The 22305-nt window shown below is 40.5% G+C and overlaps 1 protein-coding gene across 8 annotated transcripts in view; it reads left to right on the top strand.

Annotated features, from left to right (window-relative positions):
- Positions 1 to 22305, top strand: part of MECOM (MDS1 and EVI1 complex locus) — a 566851-nt gene that overhangs the window by 355537 nt on the left and 189009 nt on the right. The window lies entirely within an intron of this gene.

The raw sequence follows: 22305 nt of genomic DNA, 5'->3' as shown, positions 1-22305 counted from the left end.
CAGAAGCATCTTACCTCTTGGTAATTATGTTACATTGATTTTCCTAGAGTAATGGGGAAGAATTTAATTTTGTTTAAAATATGAATAATGTTCACACCTGCAAGCCATTATTCTGCCTCCTTAAATTTCAGGGTCTTATTCACATCATCTTACATTTCATTGCTTTGTTTGGGGATGGTGCTGAAAAAGTAAAATCATGAGACGTGCCACTATTGTTGATTCTAAGTGAAAAGCCATAGGCTATCAACACTGCTAGTGCTTATTTTCTGTATTATGATAGAAAAAATAAAAGACATATTTTCTCCCAGTTTTCCCTAGGGTGGATTGGGTGGCATCTTACTTCATGTGATACAAATCATACATTTTTCTTCTATGCAGAAATCTGTATTCCTGTAATCACTTTGTCAGCTTTAAGAGGGAAAGGAAAATGTTTTGATTGGAGAAAAAAAAATTCTGTTCAGGTTGGACATAATCTAGTCAGACACTCACCTTGTGCAGCTGTTTCAGTTTCAAAGAATAATCACAACATTGTAGAATGATGATGAGATGTGTTATTACCTAACAGAATCACAGTGATGTTTAATTAATTCCATATTAACCAACATGACAACATGTTAAACAGCAAGAGGTATGGTCAAGGTTGGAATACTGAACCCAAAGAACAGTTCAAGAAACGGAGTTTAGAGAGACTGCTTCAGGTTAATTCATTAACTAGTAGCAGCACACGAAGCAGAAGTGAAATTCATGAGTTAGTTGGGGCCATGTATTGAGCGAGGCCTTGTCAAATCATAATATAACCCAACAAGGTGTTGGAGTGGCTATAAAAGCTAATAGAACCCCAGACTCCCGTATAGAAGTACAGTGACCTGATTTAATAGGGGTAATGGTTAGCTGTGTGTACTCTCCTCTAGTTAGATCCTATTTGGGTTATTGTCTTTATTCGGGGGGTAGTTTGTTTTAAAAGAGATATTCATGGACTGGAGAGCTTCTAAAGAAAGGGCATAAGATAGCAAGAAGTGAGGCTGTTTAGAGAAGAGAAGGCTTAGAAGGAACGTGGCACTCACTTCAAATATTTAAAGGGCTGTCATGATGTAGGTAGCACGGTTAGACTTATTCATATTGCACAAGCCGGTATAGAATTAATTAAAACTGTGAATCTAAAATTTTAAGGAGGCATAGAAAACTTTGACTGAACTGAGTTAACTCAACAAGTTGTGAGATAGCATAACCATAGGTATTTAAACAGATGCTGCAAGAGCATTTGTTTTACAAATAGTTTTTCTATTTTAATGATTTATGAGAAAGGATATCATCTAAGAGCTCCTTCTTCTAAGATTCTAAGGCCTCTTCTAACTTAGCATGAGCATTTTGATGATTCAATATAAATTATAATTCCTTCTCTTATTATGAGAGCAGAAACGCAATGTTTAGTGGCTTGCCGTTTCTTTATTAACAGAGTCAAATCTGTAGGTACGACAGCGGCCTGGACTTCTCTTGAACAAAGGTTGTGACTCCTTGACAATAGGCTGAGGGCCAAGAGATAGCGATCTGATGGGGACATAAATCTGCAACACTCCATGAAAATGTTGAAAAATATTGTCAGAGTGCATTCAGTTAAGGCTCCCATCTTAAGCAGAGCACAAACAATGAGTCTCTTAATCTTTGCAAGGCGTTTGTGAGAGACGCAGGGCTCTGTTGAGCATGCAGGGGGAGGGGGTGGAGTGGAAAGGAAGATGAAATGAAGTGGAAGGAATCGAGAATCAACAGGTATGTGACATTCGAAATACACATCCATATTCATATTGATAGCTTTCTCTAGCCCATATTTTAGGAAAAAATTATGTGATTTATTTTATTTTTGCGCATGATTTTTTTGGGGGAGCTGATAGAGAGTGGGAGACGAAATATATTAGTATCAGAACTCAAGGTGCATTACCCAGAAAAAATGTGTAGCTACACTAATGAATACACAAATTGAATGAAAATATGGGAATCAAAATTTCCAGAGTGGCTAAACCGTATGCTGGTATTTTTGGAATGGGGCCATTGATTCAGCAAGTTTTGCAGAAAAAATAAGCCTCTGTGGATCATATTCTGATTCATAAGGACTTTGAGATGAGCTCCGGTCTGATTGGAGTGCACTTTACTTTGAAAGACCTTAAATGATTTGCCCAAGGTCATGCTGCTGGTAAATGGCACTGTGGTCACTCAGACCCAAACCCAGTGACCTAATCCTATTCTCCACACCTAATCCTCCATTTAATTTCATCTCAAGAGCATTTTGATCCTGGTGGAATCAGACGAGCAAGAGAAAGCAACCACAGCTTTCTCTGGGTGGGGAGAGAAATCATGAGAAGCCCCAGTGTGGGTGTGTGCTGTGTGGGGAGCCGTGGCCCCATCTCTTTGACTCAATTTGGGTGCAGGTTTATAGTCTCTCTTCACACTGGGAGAGCTGCTTTTTGAACCATTACCCATCTGTCTGCAATAAACGGGTCCCTTGAGTGCGATGTCTTGGGTCCTAATCTTTGAGTAATGATTATAGGTGGAAAGTGTCTTTGAGGCAATTCCTATTGAGAACTGAGAGTCCTAGAAAGGCTCTATTTATTAAAAATCAGCCAACAGCAATTTTCCCTTCAACTAACTGTCTTCTTTGAGTCTTTGCTTCTTAAATATTCATGAAACCTGCAGTGATTTCAGATTAATCTCCACAAGATAAGTCATTCCCGGAATCTTACATCTATGGTGGTATTTAGATTTGTTTCTAAGTTTCCCCTATAATAGTTTAAAATCCCTTTGCAAAGCTTGTATTGCTTTCATTTACTGAAAATGAACAATGCTGAGCCAGGCCCAGAGGACATTAAAACCCCATTATAGTTCACTTCCTGAAACCATGGATTTGGTTAGCCTACAGGTAAAATCACTTCCCCGTGTGTACAGGGAAGTGTAGTGTTTCCTTCTCAGCACAGCTGCAATGTCTCTAATATAGTACCTTTACCAAGTGTTTGTTGACCGAACAAATAAATTCAGATGATTCCATGCCCCAAGACTTCTTGTTTTGATTGAATTTGGTTCTTAGAAGAGAGATAGAATCTATGTGAAATATTCTGTACTACATATCTTTAAATCATTACAGTACGCTAGGATCAAAGTCAATCTTTGATTTTAGTTAAATACTAACGTAATTAAATACTAAAATAATAGTTAAGAGACACGTAAAAAGAGAAACATTTTATATTCGTTTTCATACTGGTAACATTGAAAGAGAAGTATTTTGATATCTATTTCCATCCCATTTATTCTGTAAAGTAGATGACATATAAATACAGATCCAACGAGGTTAATCCACTCCTTAAATAAAAGATGTTTTTATAACACACAGATTTTTCTAAGAAGGAAATTGGTTCTTCTCCCACCCTCTAAATTGCTCTTTATTAAAAAGAAAAGTGTTTGTTCAGTTTTATTTCTCTCAATGCTGGATGGCAGTATGGCTGTGGATGAGGTATAATCAGTTTTTATGGGTGATGTTCCCACAAAAGGAGTGGTTTAGAAGTGAACGAGTTACCCTATGGTATTCAAAGTTCTCACTTTGTCATATTGGACACTCATCTTATTCTGTTTCTGTTTGTGGTTTCAAATCATAAGGAACTTAGGTAAATTTGTTTCAGGTATTTGAGGTGATAATGAGCCTTTCAATTTTTTCCTTGAAACTCTCCTGAGGGTTTGTGCATTTGCCACGAGAAAGAATTCCAATGGCAACCCAGCAGCCTTGTAGCTATCCGACTTTGTTTTTCTGAGGTATTCCTTCCTCTTAAGCTAGTCAGTGAAGCTTGCCATAAAAATTAACAGATGTCAAAAGCTGATTTTTTTTAAAGTATGAGTATCAACGGCGTTTGAGTCATAAAAGAGACACCTCGAGTTGAACTTCGGGTAAGTTCTCAACCCATCTTAGTGCTATTGCTTCCGTTTTAAAAAAAAAAAAATCAGTTGCAACAAACCAAGGCAAAACAACTTTAGATATTCAATAGGAGTTTTAATTGCAAAGATTTCCTCTGACGTGAGTGTTAATGACTGTCAAAGCAATAGCATAAAAAGACATTACGAGTTTAATGATTGATAGACTAAGAAAAACACAAGGTCTTTTGTCAGATAAATGACTACTGTTTGGTGTTCCTTTACCTTAGGAATATCAAGTGATCTCAGGATAGGTAATAATGGCCCAGGAGCACGGCAGCAAGTCATTATGTAGCCTGTTATAAAATAACCAAAGCAGGAAGGCTAATTACTTGTTTTCTCACTTGGCAACTTTGACATTATTTCAAGTTTTTGGATTTGTTTTGGATTCTCTGTTGAAACTTTGTATTTCTGCAGGCTTTAAATAAACATATAAAATTTTATGCGATTGGCTTTGTATATCTACAGTCTATGTGTATCACCAAAGAAAATTTAAATCTTGCTCCAAATGTTGGAAGAGCACAGCTGGTAGTGTTTGGTTTTATACAGATGATGCTGTGACACAAATCCATGAGACGAAATGACAGCAGGAATATCCAACAATCACAAAGTAATGGTTATCAATGAGTTTTCTTTTAAGCAATAGTTTAAACCCCTGGGGTGGCCAGTATTTGCTATGACATGTTCTTAGCATGCTGAAAGACTTCATGGTGACACATAATGCTACACAAGTCAAATCAACTTTTGCTCCGTGTGTTGTTAAATATGAGAAACTTTGTAGGTTAGCTCTCATGTTTATTTCAAGAAAACACCCTACATTTCAAAAAGCGCTAAGTTGATTCTTGTTACTTCCTTGTCGTCGCTCCTCTATTAATCTCATTTCATGACTTGTTTGTAAATCAAGTCATTTTTGATTCCTGTAGTTGCCTCCAGGAAAAGCTGGTAAATAATACTAGAATGAGTTTCAGGGAAACTAGGCATGGATTTCAATGGCAAACTCTGCCAATTTGCCTAATTGCTATTTGCTCAGAATATCATGTGCCTACTGATGGTCTAGAAGAACTTGTAAGATGTAATCTTGCTGGCAAATCCACATCTGATACAAAGTAATCTTAGCATCCTAAGGAGCAAGTTTACTGCAGCTATTGAGGGGCCATGAGACTTCTTTCTTCTGTGTCCTCCAGGCTGCCACCAAAAATATTTCTTTGGCATCGTTACCCTCACTCCCGCTCACTCTGTTCTCCGCAGATCTGGGAGTGTTGTAGGATGTCCCTGGTCTGTCCTGTTGATTCTCTCATGTCCTGACTGCCAGCTTAACCTAAGATCATTGCTATGAGCAAGGGGACAATAACTTTGGGTCATATAGCCAGAGGAGAAGGGCAAGGGGCATCACGTCATGCTGGGGAGGGGTCTCTGTGGGTCTGGACAGAGAAGCAGCTGAGAATGGCAGGGCTCGGGTTTCATTTCCTTCTTCGCTCTCCAGGTGCTTCACTTACTGGAACCGATTCCTGAGGTCTAGAGGTATTTTACCTGAACAAAGTATTGTCACATCAGGCCATGGCAAGGTTAGTGTGGTTAAACAAGACAAAACCAATATATTACTATTATGTGAGAGCCGAAAGGCCTGAAAAGGAAAAAACCTCACTTTCTTCCTCCACTCCTCTATGAATGTGCTTGTTAGTCCTTGTTCTCTAATCTCTTTGTGCAGTCATTTATAGAGGTCTGTGAGAAGGTGTCTTTGGTTTTTGCTTTGTTTTGTTTTGGTGGAGGTGGAGAGTAGCCTAGAGGGAATGTCCCAGATAGAATTTATCCAGGAACTGAGTATTTATATTGACTCCAAGAATTAGAAGAAATGAGACTTTCCCCCAGCTTTTTGAAGATAAATAATACTGATGTTCACACATTAAAACAGAGAGAATTCTGTTAGTTTATTTACCTTACTGCAATGTTGGTTTTAAGGCACAATGAAAACATTTTCTATAAGTAGTATAAGATCCAGACAACAAAGTAGTGCTTTTATGGTATCTTAACTGTCAAGTGCTATCACATTGCATTTTGAAAGTGATACTGTACTTTTTAATGTATTTTTTCATAATTATACTTAATCCTCTGACACATTTCTGATAGCTCTTTATAATTTTAGGGTAATAGATTCAACTTAATCCTTCCGCTAAAAATTTAAGTATGTTGAAATTTGGGTATGCTGCCACCAGGTGGTGGCAAATCCTTTGAGTCATGTGTTATTGTCATTTAAAAGTTTTTTTTTAAAAAAAACTCATTTAAATAAAAGCAGTAAAGATATTTCTTTAAACAATATCTTACTCAGAAGCTTATCTATAAAATAGATAGACAGCTAAGTTATTATGGTGAGAATGGGGTAAGAGTTTCAAAACCCAATGTCTGTGTCCGCCTCTTTTCTCTGATGATCTGAGGAACCACAGGAACACAACTTGAAACTTACCAATTTCAATTATAATGTGCACTGTTTTTTAGCTGGCATTAAGATATGAAGCATTTTTAAATTAAAAAGATAACTATTTAAACTGTAATCTTCTACAGCAAGAAGGAGAGTCTAGGAAAGCACTTTTTAAAGTTGGGGGGAGAGGAAATATCCTTCCTTAGGAACCAGTATATTAAGGTGAGAGGAAGAGACATGAGCAACAGCACAAATGTAAGGCCAGACTACTGAGAGCCTTGTCCAAAAGACCAAGCTCTATCTGGGCAGAGTTAGGACATATAGGAGATTCTGGAAGAAGGAGAGGGGCAGGAGGGTGTGATTCTTCTGAGAGTCAATGATTGGTTGAACTTCTTCATATTTTTAGATTCATTATTGTCCAGTTAGTTAATTAGTCCCAGAGTTGGAGCCTGGGATCCCAAGTGGGAGGTCACCATCTTCCAGAATGTCAAGCCCTGGGCAGTCTTCTTTCTGTTTTTCTACTACCTTCTGTCCCAGGTCACTAGAGAAGACAGCCAGAGAGCAAACTACCTGTCCACCTGCTTACCCACTCTGTGCAATGGGTCTCCCCAGGCTACTGCTGCTGCCTGCGTTGGGCCATGTGTTGGCTATCATTTTTGCTTTGTCAGGGACCACACATCAGCTCCCTCCTAAATGATCAGTATCTTAGTTAAAAGCGATGTTTTTACTTTGTATATCTTTGCCTGGGAACCGCATGCCGGTAGAAATGGCAAACTCTCCCAGAAACCACTTGTTTCTAAAAGCATTGTTTTCTCTCAAAATATCTTTAAATACAGAACCTAATACAACCTTTGAACAGAGAAGTAGATAAGGCAAGTATAGTAATATAACTATCCTACTATACAGGAAACCGAGATTGTGGGACGGTTGAATGGGGAAAAAAAAATCACCAACCAAACAAACGAAAACCCCAAGAAACAGTTAATGATAAACCAGTAAAACAACCAGGGTGTCTTACTAGGGTTGTTCTAAGTTACATAGTTGCTCTAAGAAATATATATTCAGAGAGAAAGAGAGAGAGAGAGAGAGAAAGAGACTGAGGAGAGATTGACTGGTAGTTCATAAGAGTGTCAATTCACTGATTCAGTGAATATAAACTGAGTACCTACTACGTTCCATGCACTGTTGTGGAGTCTAGACAAACTCCATGCCCTCCTGGAGTGTTTTAATGGGAGAGAAGACAGTGAACACAAAAATGGGTCAGTATATAATGCTTGGTAAGGAAAACTGCTCTAAAGAAAAATGAAGACAAGCAAGGGGACAGAGGGTAAAGGGGGAAGGGTAGCATGCAGAGGAATTCGTCCTTAAGAGAAGGACCAAGAACAGTCCCTCTGAGAGGGGACATCTGAGCAGAGACCTGAACGCAATGACAGAGTGAGCCATGTGATAACTGTTGGAAAAGGCTTCCAGGCTAAGGGAAGAACAGCAAGGGCAAAGAGCCTTGGGAGGAGCAAGCTTGCTGTTCAAAGAACCAGTGACTAACCACTCTAGGCTGGAGAGAATGAATGAGGGAAAAGTGGTGAGGTAGGAGGTAGGGCCTCACAGGCCATGATGAAGGGTCTGCATTGAGCGTGATGTGAGGACAGGGCAAGACCTTGACTACTGTGTGGAAACAGACTGTGGGGAAACATGGAAGCGCAACAGTGAGTTAGGAGCCTCCTCTGGGATCCCAGGAGAGTGTTGATGGTGGCCTGGATTGACAAGCACTGCTCATGCCAGGCAGCTCTTTCTCTCTGAATCTCTGCACGCTCTGTTGATTTATTCCAGCTAACTTCTCCTGGGACAGGTATTCACAAGATAAGTAGTAGCCATCTGTTTGATAGTCATGGAGGTTCCTGCTGTGGGTTATAACAGGGGTCCCCAACCCCCGGGCCGAGGACCAATACTGGTCTGCGGCCTGTTAGGAGCTGGGCCGCATAGCAGGAGGTGAACGGCCGGCGAGTGAGCGAAGCTTCATCTCCCCTCCCCATTGCTCCCCATGGCTTGCATTACCGCCTGAACCATTCTCCCACCCCCACCCCCACCCCCGCTCCCATCCGTGGAAAAATTGTCTTGCAGGAAACCGGTCACTGGTGCCAAAAAGGTTGGGGACTGCTGGGTTACAAAATGGCCTGCAGCTGAGGTCTTGGCCAAGTCACTTCACCTCACTGAGTTTAGGTGGTCCACATAGCATCTTTCTCAGGTCTGACATCCTCTGAGTCCTAATTTTTGTGATTGAACCTTAATGAGCTCCACCACCCATGATGACCACAAGGGTAATGGAAGTCATTAGAATGCCCCACATGCCTCTGAATTGAATATAATTTGATCCAGATCTTTTCCACTCCTTGGGAACCTGCAAACATTCTGTGATGCCCAAATTCAGATCTTCAATCTCCTATCACACTGATTTGAGGAACTCCTGATGACAAGAGTTGTCACTGGGTAGAGGAGGCCCCACCAGAAATCCCCTCCCCTACTGTCCTACAGCCTGTGGCCCTTGTGAGCTTTTTCAGGGCCCTCGTTAATGTTCATCTGAATCTGACCTTGAGGGTCTGGGAGGTTCACGGGCACTTGCTTGCATCTTGTAGGATTAGCACAGAGATCACAGTGAAATTCTGTCATCATCTCCTGCAAACAAAAAGTAAGGGGACATAAAAAAATTTTAGTCATGAGTTTCAGGGAGGGAGACTGCAGCAGCGTTTCGTTCTTCCACATTAAATAGATGCTGCTTCATCCTCTATCAGTTCAATCTCTTTAAAATGTAAAGTTCTGAATCATTTCTAAGCATTTGCGGTCTAGTATCAGGGTCATGTTTCATGCCCCATACACAAAAGTTAGGCGGTAGATTAAAAAATATAAAGCTGTTGACCTAAATAACAGCTCTTGAGTTCTGCCTGAAGTACACGGCTCCCTCTGGCATTAGTCACATGATCCAAATCTGATTCGGATCCCTGATCTTCAAAGTGACAGTCTAATTTGGACAGAAACTCTAATACCTGATGTGAGACATGCAGAATGGTCATCGCCACCCAAAACAAACTTTTCTTGGGTCTGCGTGTATGCACTGCTTAAAAAAGCCTTTCAGAAAAGTTTGTACATTTGAGGCTTGAAATATCAGAGCCCACTTTCAATAAATAGATGCTCTGATGCGGACTGTGGGCTCATTAACTTACCTTTTCGTTTTGGAGATCTTGTCTTAGGTTACAAGGGAACAGATTTCCCTGGTTTTAATGTGTTCCATACCAGACATTCGCCTACTTCTCTTAAATATAAACTGGTCTCCCCTGTCACCGACGCAGAGGATTGAGCATTTCTAAAGCAGGCTGAGGGAGTCAAGGAGAAATTTGAGAATTTCCTGAGGAATTTAGAGGAAGGCATAAGCCAAGTTTTATGGCAATTGTATTTACTATTTAAAATGAATAATCATTATAGTCTTTTATAGTATGTAATGTTATAATTAGTCAAAATATATGACTAATTCTCCCAGGAACTCAGTTTTTCCTTGATAGTGAGTTGGAGGTTGAGAGTTACAGAGAAAGCCATGGGGAGTTGGGCTTATTCAAGTGGGGGAAATGAAGGATAAAGAGTGATTGATTGACTATTTGCAGATAAGGATTTTTCCCATAAAGAGGTGATGTTGGACTACTGTTCAGAGAAGTTTGAGTAATATGAAATGAGCTTCAACTGAAGGATGCAGGATTTAGGTAAAGTACACAGAAGGATTTCCTTTTAATAAGTGGAATTCAGCATAGATGGATTCCTAGACCACAGAGGTGGTGGTGGTAGTAGGAAGGTGGCTCGTAACTGTTGAAAACATGAGAACACCACCCAAAGTAAATGAAAGTATGGAGTGTAAGCCATGATTTTGTTTGTTCTGCTACATTCTGCAAATTGAAAATTTTTCATCAGGACAGAACTTAAAACCACCACCATACCCAAGTACAGTCCATGCCCCATTGAAAGGGACTCAAAATATAGAGTGAAAACTGATGTCGCTCAGCCAGAAACTAAAAAAAATGGTTTTTTACCATTATCAAAGGATGGTTATAGTATTTATGAATCTAGAAATATTGCTTTATTTCCCTTTCATGGCATAATCTACTCAAAATTAAAATATGTCATCAGCATCATTAAAATTTGTTGCGTCACCCAACAGATTTCGAGAGCATATGTCTTCATTTCATCCACAGTATCTGAGACGTATCACTTTCAAAATTTGCGTATGTGACTGTCACTAGGAGGTTCATCTCAGGTCCAAGCACCCAATCAGAACTATTTATTTTTTAATGTGTCCTATGGGTGTGTATTCATGGACTCCACAAAGTAATTTTTTGCTATATACTTTTAAAGGTTATTTTATAAATTTATTTATTTATTTTGGCTGCGTTGGGTCTTTGTTGCTGCGCGCGGGCTTTCTCTCGTTGTGGCGAGCGGGGGCTACTCTTCGTTGCGGTACGCGGGCTTCTCATTGCAGTGGCTTCTCTTGTTGCAGAGCACGGGCCTTAGGCGTGCGGGCTTCAGTAGTTGTAGCTCGCGAGCTCTAGAGTGCAGGCTCAGTAGTTGTGGCACAGAAGCTTAGTTGCTTTGCTGCATGTGGGATCTTCCCAGACCGGGGCTTGAACCTGTGTCCCCTGCATTGGCAGGCAGATTCTTAACCACTGTGCCACCAGGGAAGCCCTTAAAGGTTATTTTAAAATTATAGTGCAATCCATCAAACATTTGCAATTGTCAGATTATATCCAAAGGGAAAGCTGATAAATCTGGTTTAAATGTTGTTGCCTCTTCTTAAAAATAATTTTGGTATGTGACATCTATAGCCATCCAAATCAACTTTTGTTTTCAGTTTTTTTTCCAGCTAATGAATTTTCCCCCAAAATTATTTTGAGCATGTTCCTTATAATAGAAAGAGACTTTGTTAACATCTGAATATAGCATGTTTTCTCTTTTCTAAGGGAAAACTTGGGGGGAAAAGACCTTTCATCAGGTCATATTAAGACATCTGTGCTCTCCCAACGCTATTTTCTATGGTGATATCAGGGTTGATATGCTTAAAATGAATGATGTTGGCTTGTTAAGGTGTAGTCTAAGCACAGAACCTTTCATTAGAGGGCAAAGCTACAGCGATCCAAAATAGTTACAGCTCCCAGAGTCTTCACTAGAGGGGAATCATGTCCTAGAGCAGGGTTTCCAACCCCGGGCCAAGGGCCGGTAGCGGACTGTGGCCTGGTAGGAGCGGGGGGGGGGGGGGGGGGGGGGGGGCGCACAGCAGGAGGTGAGCAGCGCCAGCGCCGAGGAGGTGTGAAGCTTCATCTGCTGCACCGCATCGCCCCCCATGGCTCTCATTACCTCCTGAACCATCCCCCACCCGGTCCATGGAGAAATTGTCTTCCATGAAACTGGTCCCTGGTGCCAAAAAGTTGGGGACTGCTGTTCTAGAGAATGGCTCACAAAGTTGCTTTTAAATAATATGTCAATCTGATGATTCCAATAGATTTTAACCTCACTCAGAGACAGGGTTTATTTTCAGGTTTCCGGATACGAGGCACAAAGAAATGACTACCTGAATAATAGTTGCTACCTAACATTGGATGAAAAGTTGGAATTCCTCTTTTCATTTACTAAGCTAAATCCTCCCCTGTCTCTATCCAAGCACTACAAACTTCATCGGGAATTAATTTTTTTTCCCTCTAAGTGGTGATCATTTGATTTTAGTCAAATTCCAACTGGCCAGTGTAAATGCCTAGAGAGAGATAAGGGTTGCGTAGCCTGTCAGGAGTAGCTCACGTGGCTGTTTGTTCAAAGTATGTGCTGAAGCAGAAACAACCCTTTTTGTTTTGAAAGTATGTTAATGTGATAATGAAATGCACAAAGCAGAGAGGTTCATCCATATAAATGGGTCATTTAAATAATGAGCAAGGAGGAAGGATGTGGGTTGGTGTCAGTACTGATTAATTAGGACATAAAAATAAATAACCATCCCCACATTGGCTGCCTCCCTTAAAACTTACTCTATTAGTGGGCAATAAAGTTAATGCAATTGACAATATAATTACAGGTTAGTTAACAGAACAATCCATGAAGAGGCTCTTGCTTCTTCTACAGCTTTGATTAGCTAGATAGCATCTCTGTTAATTTTCTCATCTCTATCTTGCTAATCTGATCCTCGTAGAGAAATCTAGTGTTTTCAATTAATGTCTCAGATTGTATTAGATGTTAGATGCAGATAGATAATATTGTTCTAGGTATTCAATTCAAGCAACTTTTATTAAATGTCTTTTATGTGACATTCTCTGTGCACGCACATGGTAGTGAGTTTATACACTTCAGAAAAATGCAACAATGTTGACCAGTGACTTTCTTCTACTATTACCCTTTTCTCTGGAATCTTTGCACCTTTCATAGGTATATTGTCAGATTTATTCCCTCACCACAGAGGTGAACCTTGAGGCAACTTTATTCAGTCTATTTTACACAATCATAATTGAGGATAATGTAAGGTAGTTGAAAGTTAATAATCAGCTCAGCTTCAGATACTCAAAGAACACATAACCTGAGATCAGTTAGCATCACCAGAGGTCACTGAGACTACTGGAAGGGTACTTGGAATACATACACAGACACACAGACACACACAGACAGACAGACAGACACACACACACACACCATACTACAGAAAACAACAACAAAACCTCACATAAAACCACTTGAGATGCCTCCCTGTCCCCATAGTATATCAACAAAGGTGAATGTGATTTGGTTAATATCTTCTTGCTATTGTTAAATGATGAATCTGAGGCTGGCTTTTGCACAGGACGAGTCAGCTGTAAGTTGGTGGATATTTTCAAAGAACTAATTTCATTGTGATAGAGAGAACCTCTTCAATGTTATTTTCAAAAGCCTATTTCACCCCTCCAGTGTAGACATAACTTTCTTATATTGTGAAATGAAAGAAGAAAATCAAAATCGAATAGTGTTTTTAAGAATAAACAAGAAAAATGCTCTTCATGTTGCAGCAATGATTGTCTTCAGATCCCTTCTCTAAGATTTATACTTTTATTTATTTATTTATTTTCCCCTGCATAATTCCCCAGGTTTTCAGTTCAAAGTAAAGATTTTCTTTACCAAAACTGGCCCCTTTCCTCCTTCCCTCGCCTTCTCCCTCCCCCCCGCCCTCTCGCACAGTGTAAAACATGGATAAAGCAGAACATTCTGTTTTTTTCACAATGGTTCATTTGTGTTCTCTGAACCCAAGACTAAGGCAGGTTCTGGTGTCTCACTGTTTTATATCACCATTGAGGGAGCAGTGACACGCTGGCTGCTGATGAATAAATATATTTATCTGGCTTCTAAACCTGCATACACTGTTGAATAATGAGCAGATGTTAACAATTACTTTAAATGTCCTGGATATTTTGTAAAACTTTTATCAAACTTAGAGTGGTTTATTGATTTTGTCAGAACCATGCCTTGGGCACAAAACATATTGTCATCTGGGATTCAACATGGGCAAAATGGATGTCCATTAACATTTTAAACTCAGACACTATGGTCTTGCTTCTGGAATCTTCTGAACAATGGGTCTCTCTAATACGTCCTTACTCTTCCTGCATAAAACAAAGTACATCCGTTGGCAAATTTTCTATAGCCTCACCTTTTAGGATATGGCACAAAAAAATTAGGACTGAGAGGTAATGAATATGAAATTTGAACACCAGCTCCATGCATTTCACGTAAACATTACAACCCAGCTCGGTGAAAACGACCTGTGTTTGTTCTTAAAATAAGTGAACAAAAATCTATATTCCCATTTCTCTGGAGTTATGTTTTGCTTTTTTGTTCCTTTTTGTAACATCTAGCCATTTGAGTGGAATGATACAGAAAGTCACTTTGGATTCAAATGTAAAATAAGGCCATCCATCATGTTAACAATTTAATTACCTGAGTGTATATTTTTCTAGCAAAAAACCCCATTATTTGTTGTGTATCTTATTACTGAGCCATTGCCCCGGGACAACTTGGCTGTCATGGAGCAGGCCTTGTGGTAAGAAATGGCGAGATAGGGAGCAGATAAGCCGAGCTGTCCTCTGCTGCCCTGCCAGGCCCGCTCGGAGCCCGTGTTTGCTTGAGGCCTCACCTGTTAGAGCCCCTGTAAGCTTTGCTGCGACGGTGAAATGGTGACTTGTAAAGGCAGCCACGCGTGACAGAGAGACTAAGGGGCGAATGAAATAGAAATGTGATATTTTCTATCTTCCGAGGGCCCAGGAAATAGGACCCCTGCTGTCGAGCTGGGGCTTGGCATTCGCTATCACACTGAGCGCAAGGGCAGTGGTCAGATTGACTGTTCAGGACTTGAGAAAGAGGCCAAGCACACCAGGCCTGAGGTTGCTCTGATTGTTTAAGCATCTGCCTTCCCAGTGATTGCAGATTAAGGAATAACTTCATCACTGAGGAACTGAGGAGATTAGACTGAGGGAGGCAAAGAGGAAAAGGACAGCTTCTGGGCCTTCTCAGGGCACCCCCCCAGCTCTCACCAGGTGGTGGGCACGTCTGTGATGCCAGCCTGTTGTTGGCTCTTTTCTTAATCCCATGCCCTGTTACAAATATGTATAACAACATAAGCTGATAAATTGATAATATGGCAACAGTCCTATCTGCTTAGGGGTTTGATGGGCATAAAGTGGCAAGGACGTTTTTTTCCTGCTTTTACAGGTTTATGCAATGTGGTGGTTGGCAGTTAGATTTTGGTCTGCTCCCTTGCAGCAGGCATTGTCAACTGAGGAAGACAGAAAACAAAGACCAGGCTTCAACCAACCATTTGTACACGCTGCCTGATTCCTGGCTGGATAATGTTACAAGAGAGGAAGGTGTTACTCTTATTAAGGCTCTGAATTGAGGATAATTCTTGCATTTCAGAGCAGAGGCCTGGTAAATGATAGAGACAGTAAGGCTTGGTGGAAAACTCTGGGTATGAATCTTCCAGGTAGCAGGGGGCAAGCTGCCTGGTAGAAAACCTTTGCTTCTGAACCTTGACCAGGTGGCCCTATTGGGTCTCTCTCTCTCTCTCCCCCTTTCTCTTTTAATTTCAGGACACATAATTCTAGAAATACACTCACTCCAGTTCTTGCCTGAAGAAGAGCTGCTGATCATTTTATGGTTAAACAAATGCATGGAAGTTTCTTCCAAGCAGATTTCAGTGGAGATGATTCAGCCAACGATGACAAGGAGAGGGTCGTTTGTCTTATGAGTTCCTTGATAACTTTACAAATGCGTCTGATTTTCACAGCCAACGCATGTTTTCATAAATGGAAACAAATAAAACAGTAGGCAAGGGCTTTCTCAAAAGGCTTGCCAAGTACATTAAACACACAAAAGTACATTCACGGTGAAAGTTGGTTGAAAACAGCTGTTTTAAAGGATTTTGGGTGGATGCAGTTAACAGCATCATCATTATAAGGCCTGAAGCGAACGTGTTACTGATTATATCACATTAAGAAGTTGGAATGTGTTCCCACAGCACATGCTGTTTGAAAATAACAAACAACTCCAAGACACTCAGCTAAGACTTTCTTAGGGGTTGTGCAGCCTATCTATAAAGATAAAATTCTCAGGAGAATGAAAGTACACCTTATCTTAACCAATCAGAATATTTTTAACAGTATCATTTGAGTGGAGTTTTCCTTAACGTCTCTCACCTTCTCCCCAAACCTTCTCTGCCTTCGCCAGTCGTACACTCTGTTGAAGTTGTGCAAGAAACCAGATATGAGGAAGTTTAGGGCTTCACTGGGCTATAGCATGCAAATCTAGCTGGCCAGTTTGTTTGACTGTAAAACGTGATGCAGTGCTAGGTCAGCCCCTCGTGGAATGTGTTTGCCTTGGGAGGAGAGAGCGCCCTTCAGGGTGGGTGGGAAAGCTGTGGTGGGGTCTGTGGGATATGGAAAATTTAATAAGGACCATGGGATTACTGCTCCGAGAAGTAATATTCATGTGTTGAAAAGGCACTGTCAGAACGCCACGGAAGCAGGGCTGCCGCATGTCTGCAGCTCGGCTGTTATTGTTCGGCCTGTGTCTGCACTGCCCGTCCACCGTGGCACTGAAGGGGTTCCACAGCCACTTTTTATAATGGCCCTGAAGCCTCCCCAGGGCCCTTGGGGTTAGTTGGGAAGGAATTTAAGTCCCATACTCGGTAAGGAAAAAAAAAAGGGCTTTTTCACCTTTCCACACATCTGAAAGAAGGGTCAGATTTCTCCTAGTGATGAAAGAGTCACCGCTGGGGACTAACCTCCTTTCCCCCCACCGCGGGGGCCACTCTGGGGGTCGTGTTAGGAAGGGCAGCCTCTCCTCTCCTGCTTCCTGAGCAGGGAGGGGGAAGCACCCCGATGTCCAGGGAAGTAGGGGCATCCTGCAAGCACATGAAACAGACAATTGCAGCCATGCTAATATAAAAATATGATTATATAGTAAGAATGTTCTTATTATTTCACTTGTGTGAAGCATGAGTCCCATCAGTGGGACTTTAATAAGCTCTGTAAACTTTGTGAGCCCCTGTGTGCTCATCTTTAGAAAGAGAAAAATAAGACCTACCATATATAATTTTTGTGAGCAGCACATACTAAGCATATATACAGATATGTGTATGTACAGATTTGTATATACATATACGTGTACAAGCACGTATACGTATAAATGTGTGTGTGTTTTGTGTGCACATATACTTTGTAAAAATGGATGTCAGCAGTTTTGCTACAAGAATCCCTTGGGGATTTGGGGACCACTTGAGATTTCAGATTGTGAGAGAGGTCTAATTGTTTGCTCACGAGGAGGGGAAGGGTTCCTGGGGAAATCCTCCCCCAACCAACTGGGAACTTTGGAGACCCTCAGGGTTAAGCTGAGGCAAAAATAGATTTTTTAAGCTAGAGCACATCCCTGCTCAGAGTGAGCAGTGATCCTAATCTAAACACTCAGGATTCCCAAGCCTGCTACAATGTGACCTAGGGATTCCTGAAAGGCTATTACACACCAGATTGTAATATCTGCAAGCATGGGGGTATCACAGTGCAGTTCCCTGCGTGGTAACTTCGGATTCTTTTTCCTTGATGGGACAGTCCTCAGAGGGCAGAAGGCTCTGTTCCAGCAGAGTCTTGATGGGAGCGTTCTGAACTCAACAGAGAAATCTGGTGGCAGAACCTGGCAAATGGTCTGTGCACCTGAAGGAACTGTTTCTGATGGGGACACACGTTACAAAGCGCCTTTTGTCCAGGCCGACGGTGAGTGGGGGGAAAGCGGGTGGAAATGGTGATAAGTTTATTATACCAAAACTTTGATGTAACAGATAAATATATTATTGATAACACTGCAACCATGACTCTTAGGAAATGTCTGTGATAACATGACACAAATATTAGTATTACCAACTATCAGTAGAAGTCGTTCGACACAAAGAAAATACAGTTGATTTTGAATAAAGGGAACGGCTATAGGTGTCAGCTATGGGGCTGTGTAACTATGTCTCTCGCCATTTCCCTTTTCAGTGAATTATGGGCAAGGTAAATAATTTTAAGGAATCTACATGGAAATGCATTTCAAAAACCATTTGGTTTTTTTATACTAAAATTAATTTTTTGTGCATTAAAAAAGAGAAGAGGGACTTCCCTAGTGGCGCAGTGGTTAAGAATCCGCCTGCCAATGCAGGGGACACGGGGTTCGAGCCCTGGTCCGGGAAGATCCCACATGCCACGGAACAACTAAGCCCATGCGCCATAACTACTGAGCCTGCACTCTAGAGCCTGTGAGCCACAACTGCTGAGCCTGCGCGCCTAGAGCCTGTGCAGCAGCAAGAGAAACCATGGCAATGAGACACCCACGTGCCACAACTGGAGAAAGCCGGCGCTCAGCAGCGAAGACACAACGCAGCCAAAAATAAATAAATAAATAAATAAATTTATTTAAAAAAAGACAGAAGGAACCCAGAAAATTGTACCCAGAAATTTTGGAGGTGAGATTTATGATTAGATATTTCAGCTTGCCAAATGGAAGTGAGCTGGGTTCTTTTACATAGGAACTATATTCTGTTTTATTATTACTATTTTAATAATCAAGATAATTCATTATTTTTTTCCTGACAAGCAAGCTATTTTTTCTCTTATTGTACAAATAATTCTTTTATATAATACATATACTCATTGTCTCCCCTCACCCCTCATTCTTACCTTTTCCCCTCAATTCTACAATCATTTACTGAACATCTGCTGTGCCCTAGGTGCAATTTAAGTTACTAGACATGCAAAGAGAAAGTAGATTGAGTTTCTGATTCTGAGCAACTCATATAATTTCTTTTGTTCAAATTCTGGAGGTGATGGAAGTAATCATCTCCTCTGGAAAACATTGTCCCCATGGAAAAAATTCTCTCTTAGAAATTACTCTAAAAGAGGGCTCTCCCAACTGGGTGTTCATATGCCAGGGGCTATAAAAGATGATCTCTTAAAATCATCTTAATAAAAATATTAAGACCTGTTTTTACTTTACTGTCATATTTTAGATTTGGATTTATCAGTATTATATTACTATTTATGTATTAGTATATTAGCATAATAATATAATAATATAAAAATAAATATATATTTATATTTAATAATATAATTATTATTAATAATAATTAATAATATAAAAATAAATATATACACATATTGGGGATGCATGCTGAACAAATTTTATTCACAGGGAGTGTGATGATATACATTTGAGGACTACTTTCTAGGTTATATTCTTCATGAAGGCAGAGAGCCTCCCCATCTCTTTTGGTCCTTTACTGTGAGTGACAGTGTCTGGCACATTTGGACACGATAAATATTCAGCAAAAGAATAAATGAATGAGTAAACCAACAAATGGTTTATGTCCCTTTCCTTCAGAGTTGCTAAATAAAAGCTGCTTACTCTAATAGACCATTAGCATGTGGCATATGTTTTTTAAAAGACTCATATGGAAATACTATCTTTTCCACATATTTGAGTCTAATTGTGGGTCTATACAGCACCATATTAGAGGAGAAATCTTCTGGAGGGAATAAAGACTTGTTCTCCCTCAAATCACACCTTATGGGCAACTGTGCATGCTGTTTACTTGCTTGGTCTTGAAAATAGCCTATCATGGAGCTAACACTTGAAGGAACTCAAAGAAGGTCATCTGGTTGACCATCACTTCCTTTCTAGGCAGGACGATACAGACAAATGGGTTTGCACTCTAAACAATCTTTACATCCTCCCCCAGGAACCTATTTAAATGCTGGAATTTGGGTGTACTTTTAAATATAATGATTATTTGACCAGGAAAAAATATGGTAAAGATAAGCTCCTTAGGCTTGCTGAATGAGCTTAACAGGGTCATCCTTTTTCCTCTTCTTTGTTTCAGTAGAGAGGAGGAGGTAGGTTTTGTGACTTCATGGAAAGCTTGGAAGTATAGCAATATAGTCCAAAGGAAGTAATATGCAAAAAATCCAAAACAAACCAAACAACCCTGCTGGTTAACACTCTGATGTTTTCTCTGCAAATTTGTCCCTTTTACCATTTTTACATTTAGGGTTCAAAGAATTCTTTTTACAAACAAATAGAGCATATGATTTTGTTATGAGACAAGATGATCACAATGACAAAATGACCTTACATCCATCTGGTGTGTGCTTCAGAATTCATGAAGCATTTTTACACTGGTTATCACATCTAACTCTTACAGCCAATCACTACATGTTTCCCAATTTTATGGAGGAAAAAGTGGAAATTCCAAGAAGTAAGTGACAGAACCAGGCCCCCTTCCCCACTCTTTCTAAGCCCAGGGATATTTCCTTTACATCAGTACTTCTGACTGTAATGCGAATGTATTTCCCTCAGGCCTTGTTAAAATGCAGATTCTGACTTGGCAGTTCTGGGGTGAGACTGAGATTCTGCATTTCTTACAGGTTTCCAGTTGATGCTGATGCTTTTATCCATAGTTCATACTTTGAGTAGCAAGATTCTGCATCATAACTGGTTCCTATGTGATGTGGTTAAAGACGGGCTTGCTGAAGAGCTTGGTGTAGTGTGTTTAGGATAATGAGAGCAAAAATTTCAAAAATGGTTATCACTGCTTTGCAGCTGGGCCATCACAACAATCCCAGTCTTTGGTTCACATCTCTTCCCTTCCCTGCAGCTTCCTCCACTGCCTTCAGTTTTTTCTGTCCAAAACGCAGTCTCACCATGCCATTCCCAGCTGTAAAGGCCCACACTGGTGCTCCATTTCCAATAGGCTGAATTGCATCTTTTGAACACTGCATATGAGGGCCTTAACTCTGCCCCTTTACCCTTTCACCCTGCTACAGCCTACACCATGGCCACACCCCTCTCCATCCGCATCTGCTTTATTCCATCCACCCCAAATACAACATGCTTGCTCTTTTCCTTTCATGGAATTTCATTTCTAAATCGGTTCTAGTTCTTCACACAATTATTTGTTTATAGACTTCTCTCATTAGGCTGAGAAAAGTTATAAACAACTATGTTTATAAACTTCTTACAAGGAATTTGTGGGGTGTTAAATTGCGTGTATGTGTGTGTGTCTAATACTTGGCGTTCTTTACATAAGGAACGTACAGTAAATATTCGTGGAATGGATACACTAGATGCCTGATACAACCACAAACATGTAGGATTAATATGTGAGATTGGTGAATTGTTCTAAAACTTGAAAGAAAATGAATTGATTAGGTTCAGAGAGTTGTCTGGATTTTACAACAAATTGCTCAGGATAATCATTTTATGGTTAAGGAAATGCATGAAAATCACAGACATATCAGAGCAGTTTATTTAGCTGGTCTTGACCAATGAATAGCATGTTTAGAGTAAGAGAGAAAGATGGCTCTAGCTTTAGATTGTGCCTCATCCCGTGGCATGTTCCAGAGACTTTTCTCCCCCTTCCTGCCAACTTTATTTCACTCAGAAGTGTTATAGCTTGGGCGACTTATGACCAATAATGATAGCTGGCCCATTCGTCTTTCTCCCCTCTGCCTCTTGGTCCTGTAATTTCTATCTGTGGGACTACTGTTCATTTCAAAGAGATCTCTGTGGAAGAACTTGAAAGGGTGGTGCTTTTAAAAATCTTGACCCTTTCATAACCACAATAAAACACTAGCCTTTGGTTTTGCAAGCAAAATAGCAGAGCATTTGTCTTTGGGGGAAGTAATAGAAACGTAAGTAATCAAAGGGCTAAGCTTGTTTTGTTAGAACAGCAGTACTGGTTAAGAAAAGAAACAAAACAGCTAGTCACCAGGTGACCTTATTGTTAATTAAAATGTAGATTAATATTGAATAGGATATGTAAGATGTACTTAAATAAGTAGATATTAACTAGATAGCATTATCTTTGATTTTGGTGTCATGAAACAAAACTATATGTGCATACAGTTATATTTGCACACCCACAGACACGTATACATGTACAAACATGTAAAATATCTTTAATTTCCTGGAATGAATTCTCAAGCATTTCTATTGCTGGGAATCCCGAAGGCTCCCTTTTTCTTCTTTTCCTCTCTTTTCTGCTCCCCCAAATTTCCCTTTTTGTGCTTCTACCACTATCACCCACTTACCCACTCTTCTCTCCCCTCATATGTATCACATATTTCCCACTCAACAACTTTTTTTTTTTTTTTTGCGGTACGCGGGCCTCTCACTGTTGTGGCCTCTCCTGCTGCGGAGCACAGGCTCCGGACGCGCAGGCTCAGAGGCCATGGCTCACGGGCCCAGCTGCTCCGCGGCATGTGGGATCTTCCCAGACCGGGGCACGAACCCGTGTCCCCTGCATCGGCAGGCGGACTCTCAACCACTGCGCCACCAGGGAAGCCCTCAACAACTATTTAACAGGCAACTTG

This window comes from Lagenorhynchus albirostris, chromosome 5 (genome assembly GCF_949774975.1).
Source record: "Lagenorhynchus albirostris chromosome 5, mLagAlb1.1, whole genome shotgun sequence".
Taxonomy (NCBI): Eukaryota; Metazoa; Chordata; class Mammalia; order Artiodactyla; family Delphinidae; genus Lagenorhynchus; species Lagenorhynchus albirostris.
The sequence above is the reverse complement of the archived record's forward strand: the minus strand, read 5'-3'. Positions and strand labels throughout refer to the sequence as shown.